At 41.1% G+C, this 18,330-nt stretch overlaps 1 pseudogene; it reads right to left on the reverse strand.

Annotated features, from left to right (window-relative positions):
- The window catches only part of LOC140581026 (cytosolic 5'-nucleotidase 1A-like), a 36,648-nt pseudogene extending 18,787 nt beyond the window's left edge, over nucleotides 1–17,861 (reverse strand).
- Nucleotides 17,862–18,330: the final 469 nt, after the last annotated feature.

Raw genomic sequence — 18,330 nt, forward strand, 5'->3', positions numbered from 1 at the left:
GACAAGACTGTGGACCTGTACAAGGCTGGAATTGGCTACAAGAGCATTAGCAAGAAGCTCAATTTATAACTTATCCAGAAAAAACACTACAAAAGTTATAAATTGATTTGCATGTCATTAAGTGAAGTAAGTATTTGGTCCCCAAGCAAAACATGACTTAGTACTTGGTGGAGAAACCCTTACTGTCACCTTCTCACCAAGCTTCTTGCTGATGCTCTTGTAGCCAATTCCAGCCTTATACAGGTCTACAATCTGGTCCCCACATCCTTTGACAGCTCTTTGATCTTGCCCGTGGTGTTGGAAAGGTTGTAATGGAAGAAACTGATTCAGTGGACAGGTGTGCTTTATACACATAACGAGTTAACATCAGGTGTGTGTGTAATTGATTGATTATAATCAGTGCCACATGAGCACATAGCCAATCTGTGGTTGGCTTTTGGCTGGGTTGTAGGGGCTCAATTTCACTCAATCAAATGTAAATCAATTTATAACTTATGTAATGTGTTTATTCTGGATTTTCGGTTGATGTTCTCCCTCTCTCCATTAAAATGAAAGTGCCATAAAAATTAGAGACTGTTCATTTCTTTGTCAGCAAACTTACAAATTCAGCAGGGGATCAAATACTTATTTCCCCCACCGTACAACTGTAAATATGACATGTAAATTTGTAAATATAGAAATTAAACAGAAGTTTAAATACAGAAATTAAGCAAAAAAGACTAAATATGCAGCCAAAATTATTATACTCTTTGATCATATAAACGAGTAAGACTTGATTGATATGTAAAGATAGCGATAGTTTAGAGACAACTAAAACACTCACTGGCAATTCAGCAGGAACTTCTGAAGGAAACACTGCTTCTCTTCCGTACATTAAAAAAAACGGCATGTATTTTGTGGTAGTGTGGACTTTAGACCGCAAAGAAAAAAGTGTGGCATCTAGGTACACATCCCAGTCATCCTGTTGAGCATTTACTAATTTTCGTAGGGCTCTAAATGTAGACACAGTAAAACAGATGCAATATGACAACAATGACAATGTGGTAAAATCCATTAAGAATGTGATGTACAAATAATAAAGCATACCTTTTTATATTGTCATTTGTCTTTTCATCCAGACCGTTTGTCTGTGGATGATAAGCGGCTGTGTCACGTTCGGGCTCGGGCGAGCCGGGAAGCAGGCGACAGCAGCCAGGAAGTCAGGTAACGGGGTTTAATTGGCGAAATACAAGACATCCACGGACAATACAATGACAGATCTGGGGAAGACTGATCTGGGGACACAGGTGATCACACTCAGGGCTGAACACGAGGTAACGAGGTGGGCGTGGCACACATCAGGAGCGGACGGAGCGGGGCGTGACAGGCTGTGACACTCCTTTCAATTTTTAGTATGTCACAAAGCCCAGAGTTGAGCTTCAAAAGACAAATCATTTGTTACACACACACACTCACCTACGCCTGGCAGGCTCTTGGCCTACTGTGGTAAATGTTTGACCGTAATAAAGTGGGCATCATAAAATAAGTTTTTAAAACATAAGCAGTTCTGCTTAATTTTATACTTACTTCATTAACAAATTCTCTTCCCTGGTCAGACAAGATTCTTTTAGGGCAGCCATGTCTGTATATTATTGAGCACAATTTCTGTGCTACTTCAGCTGCAGATTTGCTTGTTAATGGGAAAGCCTCAACCCATTTGGAAAAATAGTCAGTAGCCGTAAGAATATACTGAAATCCACTGGAGGTTTTTGGAAGTGGTCCAGTCAGATCAATTCCAACTAACTCCCAGACATCAGACACCTATTTAAGGAAATAACTATGAGCTTTGTATAAGGTGTGTATTGCTATTTTCATTTAATATGTTACTAAAACTACCTTAATGCACTGCAGTGGTTGTGCCACATCAAGTTGTTTACCAACTTTTTGGCAGCGGTCACAATCCAGAACCTTTAAGACATACAATATTATTTGTGTAGTGTTTATACAGAAATATCAAACATTAATCTATGAACAATAATTACTTTAACTGCCTGTCAAATGATCTATTATATCTTCAATTTATATTTGCTATATTGCGGTCTTTAAATAAAATGCAGGAAGATAATACATACCCAGTTGTCAATGTCCACTGACATGCCACTCCAGTAAAATCTGGAACACAAGGCAGTGCGCGTTTTAAGGACGCCTGTGTGTCCTCCAATAGGAGATGCATGAAACTCCTGAAAAAGCCTCCAAGCTTCCTCTTTGCTCTTTATAGCTCTCCTACCTCCATAAAAGAGCTCTGCATCTATGAAATATGAAAGTAAATTCAAAATAATTAACAATTTATTTAAACAAATAAGAGATTTATTAGTATTTACTGGAAACTACTGACCTTTAAGTCTGAACTTTGAGGCATATCTCCGCAGATTTTGCCTCTGGGATTTTTCATATTCTGGTGGGTATGACCCAGCAGAAAGAAATGTGTAAACTGTATCCCACCTCTTCTCCATGACTACAAAAAAAGTTGGACAAATATTCTTGGCCTTTAATAGCATTTATTAAGTACAGAGCAGTTATTATATTAACATTATTGCAATTATACTAAAAAACACATTACCCGAACAGATTAATTGTACAATACCCATACTGAGTGCTTAGAAAGTAATCCTATGTACTTGTTTGTACAGTCAACCTGTAGCACAATGTTTGCCTGATGTGGACAGATGCGTCTGTAGTAAATGTTAGTGTGGGATTTTTTAATGTAAACATAACTTGTTAGGGTATATTGGACTACTGAGATAGGCTACCTTATATTATTAAGTGTAGGTGTTAAAATAAGCACATTCCGATGGGGTAATTTAGACTATCATAAGAACATAAGAACATAAGAAATTTACAAACGAGAGGAGGCCATTCGGCCCATCAAGCTCGTTTGGGGAGAACTTAGCTAATATCTCAGAGTTGTTAAAATCTTATCTAGCTCTGATTTAAAGGAACCCATGGTTTTAGCTTCCACTACAATAGCAGGAAGACTATTCCATACTCTGACTACACGCTGTGTAAAGAAGTGCTTCCTCAAATTTGTTTTAAAATGTTCTCCCGCTAATTTCCACTTATGGCCACGAGTTCTAGTATTTAGACTAATATTGAAATAGTCATTTGGCTGAACAGCATCCAGACCCGTTAGAATCTTATAGACCTGAATCATATCCCCCCTTAGTCTCCTTTGCTCAAGGCTGAACAGATTCAGTTCCGCTAACCTCTCCTCGTAAGACATTCCTCTAAGACCAGGAATCATTCTCGTAGCTCTTCGTTGCACCTTTTCTAAGGCAGCAATGTCCTTCTTGAGGTATGGTGACCAAACCTGCACACAGTATTCTAGGTGGGGTCTTACCAAGGAATTATATAAGTGTAACATCACCTCCCTTGACTTAAACTCCACACATCTAGAGATATAACCCAACATTCTGTTCGCCTTTTTTATTGCTTCCCCACATTGGCGAGAGTGGGACATGGAAGCATCAACATACATACCGAGATCTTTCTCGTAATCAGCTACCTTTATTTCAGTGGAACCCATAAAATATCTGTACTGTATATTTCTGCTCCCTGCATGGATTACCTTACATTTATCTGTGTTAAATTTCATCTGCCAAGTATCAGCCCATTCGCTAATTAAATCCAGATCCCGTTGAAGCCTCTCTGCTGCTTGATTAGTATCTGCTACCCCGCCCACCTTAGTGTCGTCTGCAAATTTAACCAGTTTACTGTATGTATTCGTGTCAATATCATTAATGTAAATTAGGAACAATAGTGGTCCTAAAATTGAACCCTGCGGTACCCCACTATAAACGGAGGCCCACTGTGACATAGTGCCTCTAATAACTACTCGCTGCTTCCTATCAGTTAGCCAGTTTTTGATCCAAGCTGCCACAGTTCCTAAAATTCCTGCAGCTTTAAGCTTTAACAAGAGCCGTTTGTGGGGGACAACATCAAAGGCTTTCTGGAAATCTAAGTAAATCACATCATAGGCCTTTTTGTGATCAATTTCACTTGTAGCTTCCTCAAAGAACTCAAGCAGATTCGTTAAGCAGGATCTACCTCTCCTAAATCCATGTTGGCTATCCTTTATAATGTTATTTGCATCTAGGTAATCTACCATTTTCACTTGAATTATAGCTTCCATTATTTTTCCAGTAATGCTAGTTAAACTGATTGGCCTATAGTTCGCTGGATTACTTCTATCCCCTTTTTTGAATATGGGTGTTATATTAGCATGCTTCCAATCTGATGGTACCACACCCGCAGATAACGATTTCTGGAATATTAAAGTCAAAGGTTGGCTAATAATATCCCTCATCTCTTTCAAGACTAAAGGTAAGATGCCATCAGGCCCCTGCGATTTATTTATTTTGAGTTTAGCTAGGCTTAGTATCACATCAACCTCAGTTATACATATATTGGTCATAGACGATGCTGTATTCGTATTAATTGGTGGTAAATTACTTGTGTTCTCTATTGTGAACACCCTTGAAAAATAATCATTAAACTCGTTTACCATATCAATTTCGTTATCAATTATAAGGCCCTTACTATCCTGCAAATTAGTGATTTCAGCTTTTAGTGCTCTCTTAGAGTTAAAATATTGGAAGAAACCTTTACTGTCATGCTTAGCCTCCAATGCAATTTTTCTTTCTACATCCCTCTTTGATAGCCTAATGTCATTTTTTAACTCTGCCTGTAGACTTAGATACTCCTGCTTGATTTTGAAATCATTAGTTATTTTCCAGTTGTGGAACAGAGCCCTTTTCCTCCTGACTTTATTCTTAATTTCCTTAGTAAACCACCTTGGTTGTCGTTTCCTAGATTTAGTTTTGCTGGAAACAGGTATGAAGTCCTCTTGCACTTGCAACAATGTGCTTTTGAAAAATTCCCATGCCTCTTCAACTGTTTTGCTATTTAACTCTGTCCAGTTTACAGTTTCTAATTTCCGTCTCATACCATTAAAGTTAGCCTTCCTAACATTGTATACTTTTAATTTAGACTTTGCTCTTCGGACACTAAAATTAACCTCGAATTTAACCATGTTATGATCACTACCGTACAATGGGTCTAAAACCTCTAATTTTCCAATCCTATCCTGGTTATTACAAAAAACGAGATCAAGAAGGGCTTCTCCCCTGGTTGGAGTATTAACAAACTGAGTAAAAAAACAATCCTGTACTAATTCCACCATCTCAAGTTCATTTACAGAAGAGCCAGAGACTGTGTCCCACTGTATCCCAGGTAAATTAAAATCACCCATAACCACCACATCATTTTTATTACTCATAATCCTGATATCATCATATAATATTCTGCTTTCCTCTACAGCTACATTAGGTGCCCTATAACAAACCCCGACAATTAGGCCATTTGAATCTTTAGCATCAAGTTTGATCCATACAGCTTCTGAATTTTTATTTTTATCAGTGAGTTCCCTTGCCTGCAAGTTTTCTTTTACGTATACTGCAACACCACCTCCCTTCTTGCCTATCCGGTCTCTACGGAACAACGTATAACCATCCATATTATATTCATCACCATCATTGTCACTCATCCATGTTTCAGTTATTCCTATAATGTCGTAATTGTCTGAAGAAATTAAAGCCTCTAAGTCATTAATTTTGTTTCTAATACTCCTAGCATTCAAATACAGACCACTAATGGTAGGCCTTTTACATTGTCTACTTTTAATATTTATTTGGGCTTTCCGTCTCTCCCCACATAAATTCATAACTGACCTCCCTGCCCCCCCAGTCCCTAGTTTAAACATTCCTCAACTATTCTGCACATACGCCTCCCCAATACACTGGTTCCCCTATGGTTCAGATGCAACCCGTCCGGCTTGAACAGGTCCCACCTGTTCCAGAAGGTCTTCCAGTGCCCCATAAACCTGAACCCCTCTTTCCTACACCACCATTTTAGCCACGCATTTAATCCCCTTATCTCAGCTAATTTTGCCTGACTTGCACGTGGCACGGGAAGTATTCCAGAGAATACCACCGTGGATGTTCTGCTTCTAAGCTTATCCGCGACTTCTATAAATTTATCTTGCAGAACAGCCCTTCTGCCCTTTCCTATGTCATTGGTGCCAACATGCACCACGACCACTGGATCCACCCCGGCTGGGGCCAAAAGCCTGTCCACTCGATCTGGAAGGTCCCCTACCTGGGCACCAGGCAGGCAAGACACCGTACGGGACCCTCTATCACGGGTGCACACATAACTATCTACACCTCTTATAATTGAATCCCCTACTACCACAACCTCCCTCCTACTGGGGTTAGGTGGCTCCTTGGTGCCCAAGGGCCCACCTGCCTCCCCAGTCTCTTCCGGCTCTAAAGCTGGAAGCACCTGAAAGCAGTTAGAAACCGTTACTTCAGGTGATGCCGCCTCTGTGAACTGTGTACGCCCTTTTCTACGTCTACGACCTACGTTCACCCAGCTCTCTCGACCTACCTGTTCATCATTCTCCCCCCTCCCCGCTTGTGACGTACACATAGTCTCCCTAGAAGGCGTATTAACTCTCTCCTTTAACTCATTGCTATGCTGGATGAGAGCCAGTCGCTCCTCTAGGTCACGAACCTGGACCATGAGTGAGTCAACTAACCCACATCGCTCGCAGACGAAGTCCGACTGGACGCAAGCATCCAGAAGGGCAAACATCTTGCAAACACAACACTGAGTTGGCCCCATAATTACCTAACTCACTATGTCCCCGTCCTTTACTCCCAGCCCAGTATATTAATAGAGATTATTTAAACTTTTAGTTGATCTAATTAACGTATAGTTAAAACAAAGTGCCGAGTACACTAAAGCACTAAATTAACACTTGCGTTAAATCGGTACTTTATTATAAATTATCCGGCAGCGTCAGCGATAACAACCTTTAAATTTAACTTTTAAAATAACCAAATTTACAATTACTTACCCGAGATTAACTTCCTGCTGAACCACGTTTAGCTAAACTAAAGCGAAGTTGCTCTAGGGAGGCCAAAAAACCACAAAAACCCTCTCAAAGCAGGCTACTGCCGGAGCGGGAAAAAAAGTGGAAAATGTCCTCCCGGCCCCGACCGGCGACCGAGCAAAGCTCCGGAGCAACTGACCTTTTAGAGTTAATGTTACCGATGTTCGATAATATTACCCGCGGGTGTTTGATGCGAAGGACGCAAACAGAAACGCCGCTCGCGCCCGCAGCTGTCGGTAACACTCACAAGGACAGACAAGTACACACGTAAAAATAAGAGTAAAAAATGAAAACAACAACAACCACCCACGTAACCGTGCTGGCACACAAACGCTCAAATATACCTTTACAGATAATTCAAATCAAATCAACCGCTTCAACAGGCACACAACACAAGTGCACACAGCGACTACGCCACTCCCGATCAGTACAGCAATCCCAGCAGCCTCTACAGCAATCCCAGCAGCCTCCTCAGAACGTCCTACCTGCATTAATCCATATGGAAGCACATTCCGATGGGGTAGTTTATACTATCAGAACGTCCTACCGGCAACGTAGCATTTTTCGATAGGGTAGCACGAATCGATAGACTCGGCTGTCGATTTGCACTACGGTAGGATTTTTCGACAAGGCAGCATAAATCGTCAGAACACCGACACGGTGTGAGTTTGGAGACTCCGGCCTCCTCCTCCTCCTCCTCTCACTCGGATTCAGCTGAACCTGCTACTGCTAGCGGGACGCCGGGTGAGCAAACAATTGAAACTTTTTTTCAATCGCAGCTGCCTAACAGTTCTGCTCGTTCCAAGGCAATAACCGACGCAATCGCCTTTTTTTTATCTGTAAAGACATTCAGCCTTACAGCGTTACTGAGAACGAGGGCTTCCAATACGTCCTCCATGTCTTGGAGCCGAGGTACCACATACCAGATAGGAAGCTATTCACCGAGAAACAAATCCCTATTCTGTATCACAAAGTCCGACGAGAGATAGCCGAGTCATTAAGCAGTGCCCAGAGTTGCAATTACGGTTGATGGCTGGACGTCTTGCGCCACTGACTCATATATCACTGTCACAGCACACTATATTGACAACGAATGGGTTTTGCAAAACCACATTCTACAGACTAGAGTGTTCAACGAGGCTCACACGGGGAGTTATCTAACATTTTACTGCAGGACGTTTGCCGCGAGTGGAACATCAATGACAAGAAAACAGCGTTGGTCACTGATAATGCTAAAAACATGATACTGGCAGGAGTCGGTGCTGAGATGGACCCCCATGTGCGATGCATCGCGCACACACTTAATTTGGCTTCCCAAATATCCCTCAAGGTAGACAGGGTGTCAGAGCTTCTAGCAAAAGTGAGGAAGGTGGTAACGTTTTTTTCACAGGAGCCCAAAAGCAACTGAAGTTCTACGTGAAACGCAGGCCCAGTTACAGCTGCCAAACCACAAGCTAATCCATGATGTTTCCACAAGATGGAACAGTTCTTTTGACATGTTGGAATGTTTTTGGGAGCAGCAGCTTGCTGTGTTGAACACACTGTTGTCAAAGATAAAGAGGAGAGAAGGCATGGCCAGGATGACAGAGGAAGACGACACTAATCCAAGAGGTCATCAAATTGATGTCCCCTCTGAAAGTGGAAACCACACTCCTCAGTGAGGGAAAAAAAACCCACCATCTCGATGATCTCCCCAATCCAGGCCAAATTACAGAAACATTTCCAGCCAGATGAGAGTGATCTACCAGTAATTTCCCAGATGAAGGAACGATTCAGAGAGGACTTTGATGGTCGCTATACATATCTCCAAGACCTCCTTCACTATTCTTCAGCCCTTGATCCACGCTTCAAAGACTTGGCTTTCCTGGATGACAGCGACACCAAGGACACGATATTCATGAAGCTACGTAACTACAGAGGTGGTGAAGATGGATGAAAAGGTAAGAATATACTCAGAAGACTGTAGCTAGACTCACACACACACTCACTCTCTCCCCTCTGCCTCTCTATCATGTATCCATTTGTTAATTTAAGACACAGGCAAATAAATTTATGTCTAGTTTAAGGAAATCTAACAGTTAGTCTTTGGATTATAATAATTATTGTCAGGCAGGGGACAGGAACACATTGAACGAGAGTCAGGCTGCTGAAACAGGAGGTGACAGGAGCACCCACAGAGAGGAAGAGACAGGTTTGCTTTGTTCTAATAGGAAGTTTAGGAACTGTGGCACAAGTTATAAAACTACTGTATGTTGATTTGGAGATACATGTGTTATTAGTCTAATACTGTATGTCAAATGTTTTGTGGTATAGTATTGATTGATTGATTGATATATTTTTTCAACACAACTGATAATCCCCTCTTCTCTTCTCTTTTGTTCTTAGCTGCTGTTCCTCTCATATGGAAGCACATTCCGATGGGGTAGTTTATACTATCAGAACGTCCTACCTGCATTTATCTATATGGAAGCACATTCCGATGGGGTAGTTTATACTATCAGAACGTCCTACCTGCATTAATCTATATGGAAGCACATTCCGATGGGGTAGTTTATACTATCAGAACGTCCTACCTGCATTAATCTATATGGAAGCACATTCCGATGGGGTAGTTTATACTATCAGAACGTCCTACCTGCATTAATCTATATGGAAGCACATTCTGATGGGGTAGTTTATACTATCAGAACGTCCTACCTGCATTAATCTATATGGAAGCACATTCTGATGGGCTAGTTTATACTATCAGAACGTCCTACCTGCATTAATCTATATGGAAGCACATTCTGATGGGGTAGTTTATACTATCAGAACGTCCTACCTGCGTTAATCTATATGGAAGCACATTCTGATGGGGTAGTTTATACTATCAGAACGTCCTACCTGCAAGTATGTATGTATGTATGTATATGTATATGTATGTATGTATGTGTATATGTGTGTGTGTGTGTGTGTGTGTGTATTTATACACGCACGCACGCACACACGCGCACACACATGCGCACACACGCGCGCGCACACAGTCTCTAATACACTCAAAACATGCTCCCCTTCTTCATATAGAGTTGAGGGTAACTTTATACTGGAAGTTTATTGTAACACGATACACGGCATGATAAACTACACTGCTGCAAAGTCAGTGTGTAAATATACACGGTTAATAAAATATAAAATCCATTTTTCCATTTTATACGTAAAAAGTCGCTTAATAAGAGCAGACTGTGCCATTTACGACTGTCTGGAAAGGTTTTTCACGATTGTACATGAAATAATTTGATTATTTTTTTAAAGAAAACACATTGAAACGTTTATTGTTTATTGTCCTGCGCGCCAGCTTTTCAAACATTCATTTATTACTCTAGAGCAGCGTCATATGCTCATATGCCTTTCCCCCGTGCCCTGCAGACAGCGTGTAGATGCAAAAAATACAAATGTATAAGTCTAAAGTAACAATTAAAAGAACTTTAAAGATATTACTCACCGTAAAACAATGTGTCCAACGAAGGGTAGCACAGATATATGGGCGTGGTGTTGAATCCGACGAATGTGTGACTGCGCACGCGCTGCGCATGCGCAGAACTGCTAGGTAGGACATGTCGATGGGAAGCATGGATCGACAGAACATCGGCGCTTCAAGTGTGTTGTCAGATTCGTCGTGCTGCCTGTATATTTTATAGTGGCACGACATATTTTACAAATTGCATGGGTTTTATCAAGATTTCCAGCTTTCTTATAAAACCCAAAGTGTTTCCACACACTGGATTTGTAATTACTTGGTGGAGGACGCAGCTGCTCTACCTCTGCCATGTTAATTTATGCTCTATGTGACTTTCTGGACATGCCCCGGTCTCTGTAGTGTTGTGATAGGCTACGTCATATTCACGCAGCAGTGAAGAGAGACGTGCGTGAGATGCCAATTTGTATCCGATGCACACATTTTAAACCGATGCATCGCACCGTTAACTTTTTAAGCCGATGCACCGAGCGAATCGGGGAATCTTCCCATCCCTACTATGTAACCACTAAAAACAAATAAGGTGAGAGAGGGCATCCTTGCTTTATACACCTTTTTATATTTTCAAGGAGATCAAGAGATATAGGCAATTGTTAGTTGTAGAGCCCTAATTGATTAAGTACAGCCAGCCTATTACTGCAACCCCAGAATAGCAATGGAAGGTAATATTCCATATTCCAAAGAGGTAGGACAAGGCATTGCCAAGTTACAGCTGTCTGATTAAAACTGGCTAGACCAGTAACAGAGGCTACTTATCAGGCTAGACCAATGACACAGGTTACTTATCAGGCTAGACCAATGACACAGGTTACTTATCAGGCAAGACCAGTGACACAGATTACTTATCCGTCGATATCCTATTGCACCGCCTTCATACCACCATCGGTCTCTCCAACTCCGTCTACGACTGGTTCTCTTCCTTTCTCTCTGGAAGAACTGAGCACGTTGCCCTGGGAAAAGCCAAATCAGATACCCACATTGTCACCTGTGGGGTTCCCCAGGGCTCGGTACTAGGACCTACTCTTTTCACCCTTTATCTGCTCCCTCTTGGTCGTGTTATCAGTACACATGGACTATCTTTCCACTGCTACGCTGACGACACACAGCTTTACTTAAAAATGGATTTTAACCACCCCAACCACTCTGCACTGTCGCATTCTGCCACTCTCACCACCTGCCTGGAGGACATAAAGGCGTGGATGAAGCTCAACTTCTTGCAGCTAAACAGCTCCAAAACTGAGGCCATCCTAGTCGGCACTACACACCAGGTTTCCACTTCCACCATCACCATGCAGTATTTCTTTTTCAGATCAGGACATTCCATTATCATCAGTTGTCACCAACCTCGGTGTAAAAATGGACCCCCATCTCACCTACGATACTCACATCCAACAGCTGTGCAAAACCTCTTTTTACCACCTCAGGAACATCGCCAAACTTCGTCCATTACTCACCCTGGCAGATGCAGAAAAGCTGGTGCACGCCTTTGTCTCCTCCAGGCTGGACTATTGCAATGCGCTCCTCATCGGGATCCCTAGCAAGAGCATTCAAAAACTTCAATACGTGCAGAACAGCGCTGCTAGGATCCTGATGAGGGTGCGAAAATTCAACCACATCACTCCTATTCTAAAAACACTCCATTGGCTCCCTGTTTCACTCCGCATTTGGTATAAGGTCTCCCTCCTCACCCACCAATGTCTCCACGGAACTGCTCCTACATACCTCAAGGATCTCCTCACTCCTCAGACATCCGTACGTTCCCTCCGCTCCTCCTCAACATACCTTCTTAAAACTCAAAGGACAAAACTCCGCACAATGGGGGATCGGGCCTTTTGCTCTGCTGCCCCTCGTCTTTGGAATGCCCTCCCAGAGCATCTTAGGGCACCACAGAATGTAACCACTTTTAAATGTGGCTTAAAGACCCACCTTTTTAAACGCGCATTTTATTGCTGATTTTATGTGTTTTTATGTGCTGATTTTACTTGTGTAGCACTTTGAGATTTGTTTTAATGAAAAGTGCATTATATATTATCAGGCTAGACCAATGACACAGGTTACTTTTCAGGCTAGACCAGGTAATCAGGCTACTTCTCTGTGTAGACCACCAGTGACTTGAGCCCCTGCTCTAGAAAATCTGACCTTGGAACACTAGTGAACACTAACACTGTGAGGATTGAGTATGAGGAAGATTCTGTTGTGGTGGATGTGCAACAAGATCTTGGTATTGGCCAGCCAATCAGCTCATCAGAAATCACCCTCAGTGGTCGTCAACTGGGCAAGATGCCTCTTGCACAGTACTGAGGTTTGAATCTGTATTATAGGCCTGTGGAAGTACACTGATGGTATGAGGACTTTCTTCTGATGGCCACTGTTCATTATGCTAGTGTTCCTCATACCTTGTTCATCTCCAGATGACCAATGCACTGGTCTATATTGTTGCATTGGCCCACACACCCAGGGGTGTTAATGGCAGCCTGATTGTAAGGACCATTGGTGTTGTGGTTAGCATTAAATGTCACTACTGGAGGTGGGGATGTTCAATAGGCTTCAGTGCTCCCTAGCATTAGCGGCCATTTTAACTTTTAGTACTTCACCCAAATGTTTCCTTCCTGCTTACGCAACACAATGGGAGCAGCAATACCTTGGTGCCAACCTGGGTCTCCTACTATGTCACAATGACTGCTGAGGAGCATCTGGATTTCACACTGACGCTGATGGATGGTAGGCAAGAGGGTCATAAACCATATCTGGCTTTATGGACTTGAACTCAAAAGTTCCCTTGCTGTGTGTGCCCTTTATATAGAGCAGTGGTTCTCAAACTATTTCAGGCGAGGGACCCCTTAGGGAGAACAAATTTTTAAGGACTTCTCTCTACACCAGACCTATTATATATTATCACAACATGACAGAACTTGACATCTTTTCAACTTGTGTACAATTAGAACTCCACTACAAATACCCTACTTTTTTTTAAATGATTAACTGAAATAATAACTGAAAATGTAGCATGTAATTATAATTATGTACCTGATAAATTAATGAGATAGGTGAGCTTGTCTCTAGCCGCACAGTTTATCAATTCTGGGAGTTATGGATGATAAGCAGACTCTGAGGTCATGCAAAAGCTTCCTGTCCTTTGTTTTCATGGCATCCAGTGCTGAGAATGAGACCTCACAAAGGTAGGTAGTTTGAAAGGGAAGCAAAATTCTCATGGCCTCTGCAGTAAGTTCAGGATACCCCTGTGAGATGGTGGGGCAAAAATCTGCATGAGGCATCTGCTGGAATTGGACCTTTACATTGTTTTTCTCATATTCATTTTATATTTGTCGGAGTAACAACGAAAACGGAATGATGAGCTGTTTCAGGCGAAAACAGAGCATTTTAATTTTCATTTCAAATAAAACGCGGCGTTGCCAACTTTGGCCAGCTGGCTGGAGTGAGATTTTCAATTCCAGATGTCTGCACACATATATAACAGTTCTTACCTTGTAATAGCTATAATTTTATGTTTATGATGGTATAATATAGATTTGCTGTAAGATTTCCTGCGTGAGTCTGAAAGCATGAGAACGTACAGTTTTTGTTTCACCTTAGTTGATTTATATAACAAATTACTTTATGAAGTTGTTAAAAAGCAAAACTTCAACGAACATGAAATCACCAATAAATTATGTCTACAAATATTTATTTTAATACTTTTATTTTAATATTCAGAGAGTGTCAGGGTCGGCCTCCCGCTGTGGTCCTTCCGTGCCCCTTCCCCGTTTGACCAGCAGGTGGTGCTGGTCATCCCGTCCATACGTCAGTCCTTGTTTCTCCCCTGTCACTTGTCTGGTCTTGTGGCTCAATGTATTAAGCATGTGCTGTCTGTTTGCCCCTCGGTCCTGAGTTCCCTCTTGTTGTGAGTTCGAATCCCGCCTCCTCTGTTTTTGTATTTAGCTCCCTGGTGTTTTCCTTTATGCTTAATTATTCCTGGTGTTTGCTTTGTAATTGGTTTTGGTTTTGTTTCTTGTTCCCCTGCTTATGTTATTGCCTATGTACCTTCCGTGTGTTGATATATGCTTCCTTGGTTAGTGTTTAGTTTCCCTGATTGTTAGTGTCTTTGAGTTAATTGGTTTCACCTGTGTCCTGTTTCCCTAGTCTTTGTTAATCAGCCTCACCTGCCCTGTGTTAGTCATTACCCCCGTAGTATATTAGTTCCTGCCTTTGTTCTGTTTCCCGCTGGTTCATCGCGTCGTGTCTCGTGTCTATGATTGTCGTTAGTTGATGGTTTTGATATTTTCAGTGTTCTGCGTGTATTCGGTTTTTGTTATTTAGTCTTGTTTAATCCCCTTTCTGTTTTTGACCCCTTGTGGTCTTTTTGGTTTAGTTGTGTTTATAGTGTTTTCAGTTTTGTTTAATAAACCCTGTTTTTGTGTTCCTGGAGCCGCAAGTGGGTCGTCCGCCCCTTATTTGTGCACCATGCCCCGTTCCCGTGCCCGAGATGCCCGCAACCATGACAGAGAGAGCAGCCTATGCACTTTTTCTTTGAAGTGATTTTATTTTTGCACTAATGGCACTACTGATTTTACAGTACTCAGTTATAAATAAATATATGTTTGTGTTTCAAATACTGCCGTACTGCACAGTCAGACCTTACTACCATCCCTTGACATTGGTTTCATTTCATCTTGGTGAACATAATGACTCTCTGACATCAAAGGGAAACTTTAAACATTACACTTTGCACTTTTAATTTTAGTCGACTAAATCAACTGTAGTTTTAGTCGACTGTAATCTTATGATATTTAGTCAACTAAAACTAGACTAAATTTAAAATTATGACAAACTAAATTACATTTTAATCAAAAGACAATGACTAAAACTACATAAAAATTTGCTGTCAGAATTAACACTGAGTCACACCCTCCACTCCTAGCTCCACTGCTAACTTGGAAGGAATGCTGATGTGCATCAGCATGTTTGACCACATTTCATTAAAGAAATTGCTGTTACTACCTGTATGTGCTCCTGAGTGTGCCCTGTGTCTCGTGTTCCTGCCTGTTTCTCCTCACCCTGGTTTGGCCCCTCACGGTCTGTTTCATTTGTCCTGTCCATATTGTAGTCTCCTATAATAAAGCCCCTTTTGATTTCTCCATGATGCCTACCTTCACTTCCGTCCTTGCCCTTGATGTGACAGCAGCCATCCATTAGCCAGAAGCAGAACAAAGCAGGATATTGCAGCCAAACTTCTGAAAACAACAGCTCTGGAAAATGTTCGACTCGGAAGGCCAGTGTTCCCAGATTTGATACTATGCAAATTAAATTTGATCAGAATCTCACACAATCTTTCATGCACTGAACGTCTGAACATCAGCTGCAGTTGGCTGAACTCATCTGTTGACCAGTGGCATTCTGATGATGATTTCTGCGCACCCAAAACATTCGTTCACTCCACGAAAGTTGTCAATGATGCAGCTGAGTGCAGTCAGGCTCATCATGGACCTTGGTACATGTTTCATCCCTGACCCAGTCCAGCGAGCAGCTTTGCTGCAAGCTGTTAAACATCATAGACATTTGTATCCAGACAATCAAAAGAAAACTTTAAATGCTTTGAAGTTGGCTGGCTTCAGCCAAACACTGACAAACAACAGTATCTGATTTTAATTACAGTTTGATTGGTATTTATGGGCTATCATTGTGCCTGTGTTTATGTAGTTGCGCAACAATGTTGTCAATTTTCTGTTCTAATAAAATTCAACAGTAACATATTCACCTGCGACTATTTTAAAGCACAGATTTATATTATGACTAGTACAAACACAAATGGGGATATGTATATAAATATTATGGATATTTGTAACTGTAATTCTTTCCATAAAGAATGTAGTTTTAGATATATCTGAAACTGTAGGCTAAGGCTAATGGTTAATTGCTGTATAATGGCTTTATATAATGTATAATGACATTTGACGCAGTGTTTTGATGTGTACAGTCACAAAACATTTTAACAGGATTCTCTGGGATTCAGAAAAGAATGGGGGAAAGAGACACGGATAGAGCCTCTACTTTTAATCAACCGTTTAAGAAAAGAACTTGCATCCCAAAGTCCATAAAGTTTATGGATGGATATGTATGTGTTGGATGAGTTGGTCTGAGTTATTAAAGTGTAATGGCTGTTGGATGAATCATGCCTCAGTGGGATATCTTGTATTATGACCAGTGTATTTCTATGGGGCCAAAACCGCATTGCCACCAATGGGAGAAAAAGGGATGGGTGAAAAACAAGAAACAGATGAATACGGGGTCATACCTCAATTCATGTATGTGCTGGTTGAGCTGCCCTGAGGTGTCTCATACAAGTTTGGTGACTCTGTGATAAAGCGTGACAAGCAGGAAGACTTTGTTTTCGAAGCGCACTCTTAGGACGCAGGACAAACAAGCTGAAACTGGTTTCTCCAAAACTGTGGCAAACGAAACGCAGCAAAAAGTGTCTGAATAAAGGAAGTAAAAATAATAATAGTAATATCGGATAACAATAGTGTGATCACACTAATAAAAACACCTATAATTTATTCCATTATTACTTTCTGAAAGAATTAAGATTTGCTTCAAACAGGCCACATGGTGGCGCACCACGTCTATGAGATACTTAAAAACCTTGGCGTGCCCCAAGCAGTAGAATAAAGCCCTTATGAAGACACACTAATTAGGCTGGTGCTTTGTTTGTTTCAGCAACAATCAGTTCCTTCCAATATGTGTTTGTCAGGAACACTTGGGAGGCAGGCAAACCCTGTCTGGCAGGCAAGACTCTTTCTGCTACCCGGCCCTCATTTTGATATTCTTCCTTCTACAGCTGATCTGCAGATGTTTTGCAGTCATGGATTAGGTAAACATTAGATTGCAATATAGAATGGAGTACAGCAACTCTTAGCATTTTTTCAATAATTTTTACAATAATTTTTCAGTATTTTTCATCTTTATTAACCAGTCATATTTATTTGTGCTGATCATTATTGCATAACTCTGTGGTAATGGCATTAAATCAAACCTTGATCCCTATGATCAATGGTTGTCATGTAATAGGCAGCTGGATAGGCTAAGACATGTAATATCCAAAGCAAACTTACCTGTTGACTTGTGGCATTCTGATGATGATTTCTGCACAGCCAAAACATTCATTCACTCCTTGAAAGTTATCAATGATGCAGCTGAACGCAGTCAAACTCATCACTGACCTTGGTACATGTATCACCATTGACCCAGTCCAGAGAGCAGCTTTGCTGCAAGCTGTTGAACATCATGCACAGTTGTATCCAAACTATCAAAAGAAAGCTTGAAATTCTTTGGTTTAAATGTAATAATGTAATTTAATTTAAATGTAATAAATGTGTGACACCAATACAAACTGAACATTATACTATTCCATTTTGAAATGTTGTCTAATAATAACAATTACATTTTAATCCATTATTCTTCAAATTTATTTATTTTCTAAAAACTTCTTTTTCTTACTGTCCCATTTTACCTCAATATGGTAGATGTAGCATTCAGCAAAATTGGGACACCATTTAAAATGAATAAAACTATTTTTTAAAGCTGTAGCATGTATGAGAAGTTGTGTAATGATGCACAATTTTTTTTTTTTTCCAGAAAATGGTACAGGTTTATAGGCAGAAGGCAGGGTGAGGACAGAAAGAGGACAAACACAGTCGTAGGCCTAGTGGAAGATAAAGGTGCAACAAAAGGAGTTAGGAATGAATGAGAAGTGCAATATATGAATATAGGGAAAGAGTGGGGGCAGGCCAGGAGCCGAAGATCCGCCTTTTAGTGAGGGCATGGTGTG

The sequence above is a fragment of the Paramormyrops kingsleyae genome, chromosome 19, assembly GCF_048594095.1.
Source record: "Paramormyrops kingsleyae isolate MSU_618 chromosome 19, PKINGS_0.4, whole genome shotgun sequence".
Classification (NCBI taxonomy): domain Eukaryota; kingdom Metazoa; phylum Chordata; class Actinopteri; order Osteoglossiformes; family Mormyridae; genus Paramormyrops; species Paramormyrops kingsleyae.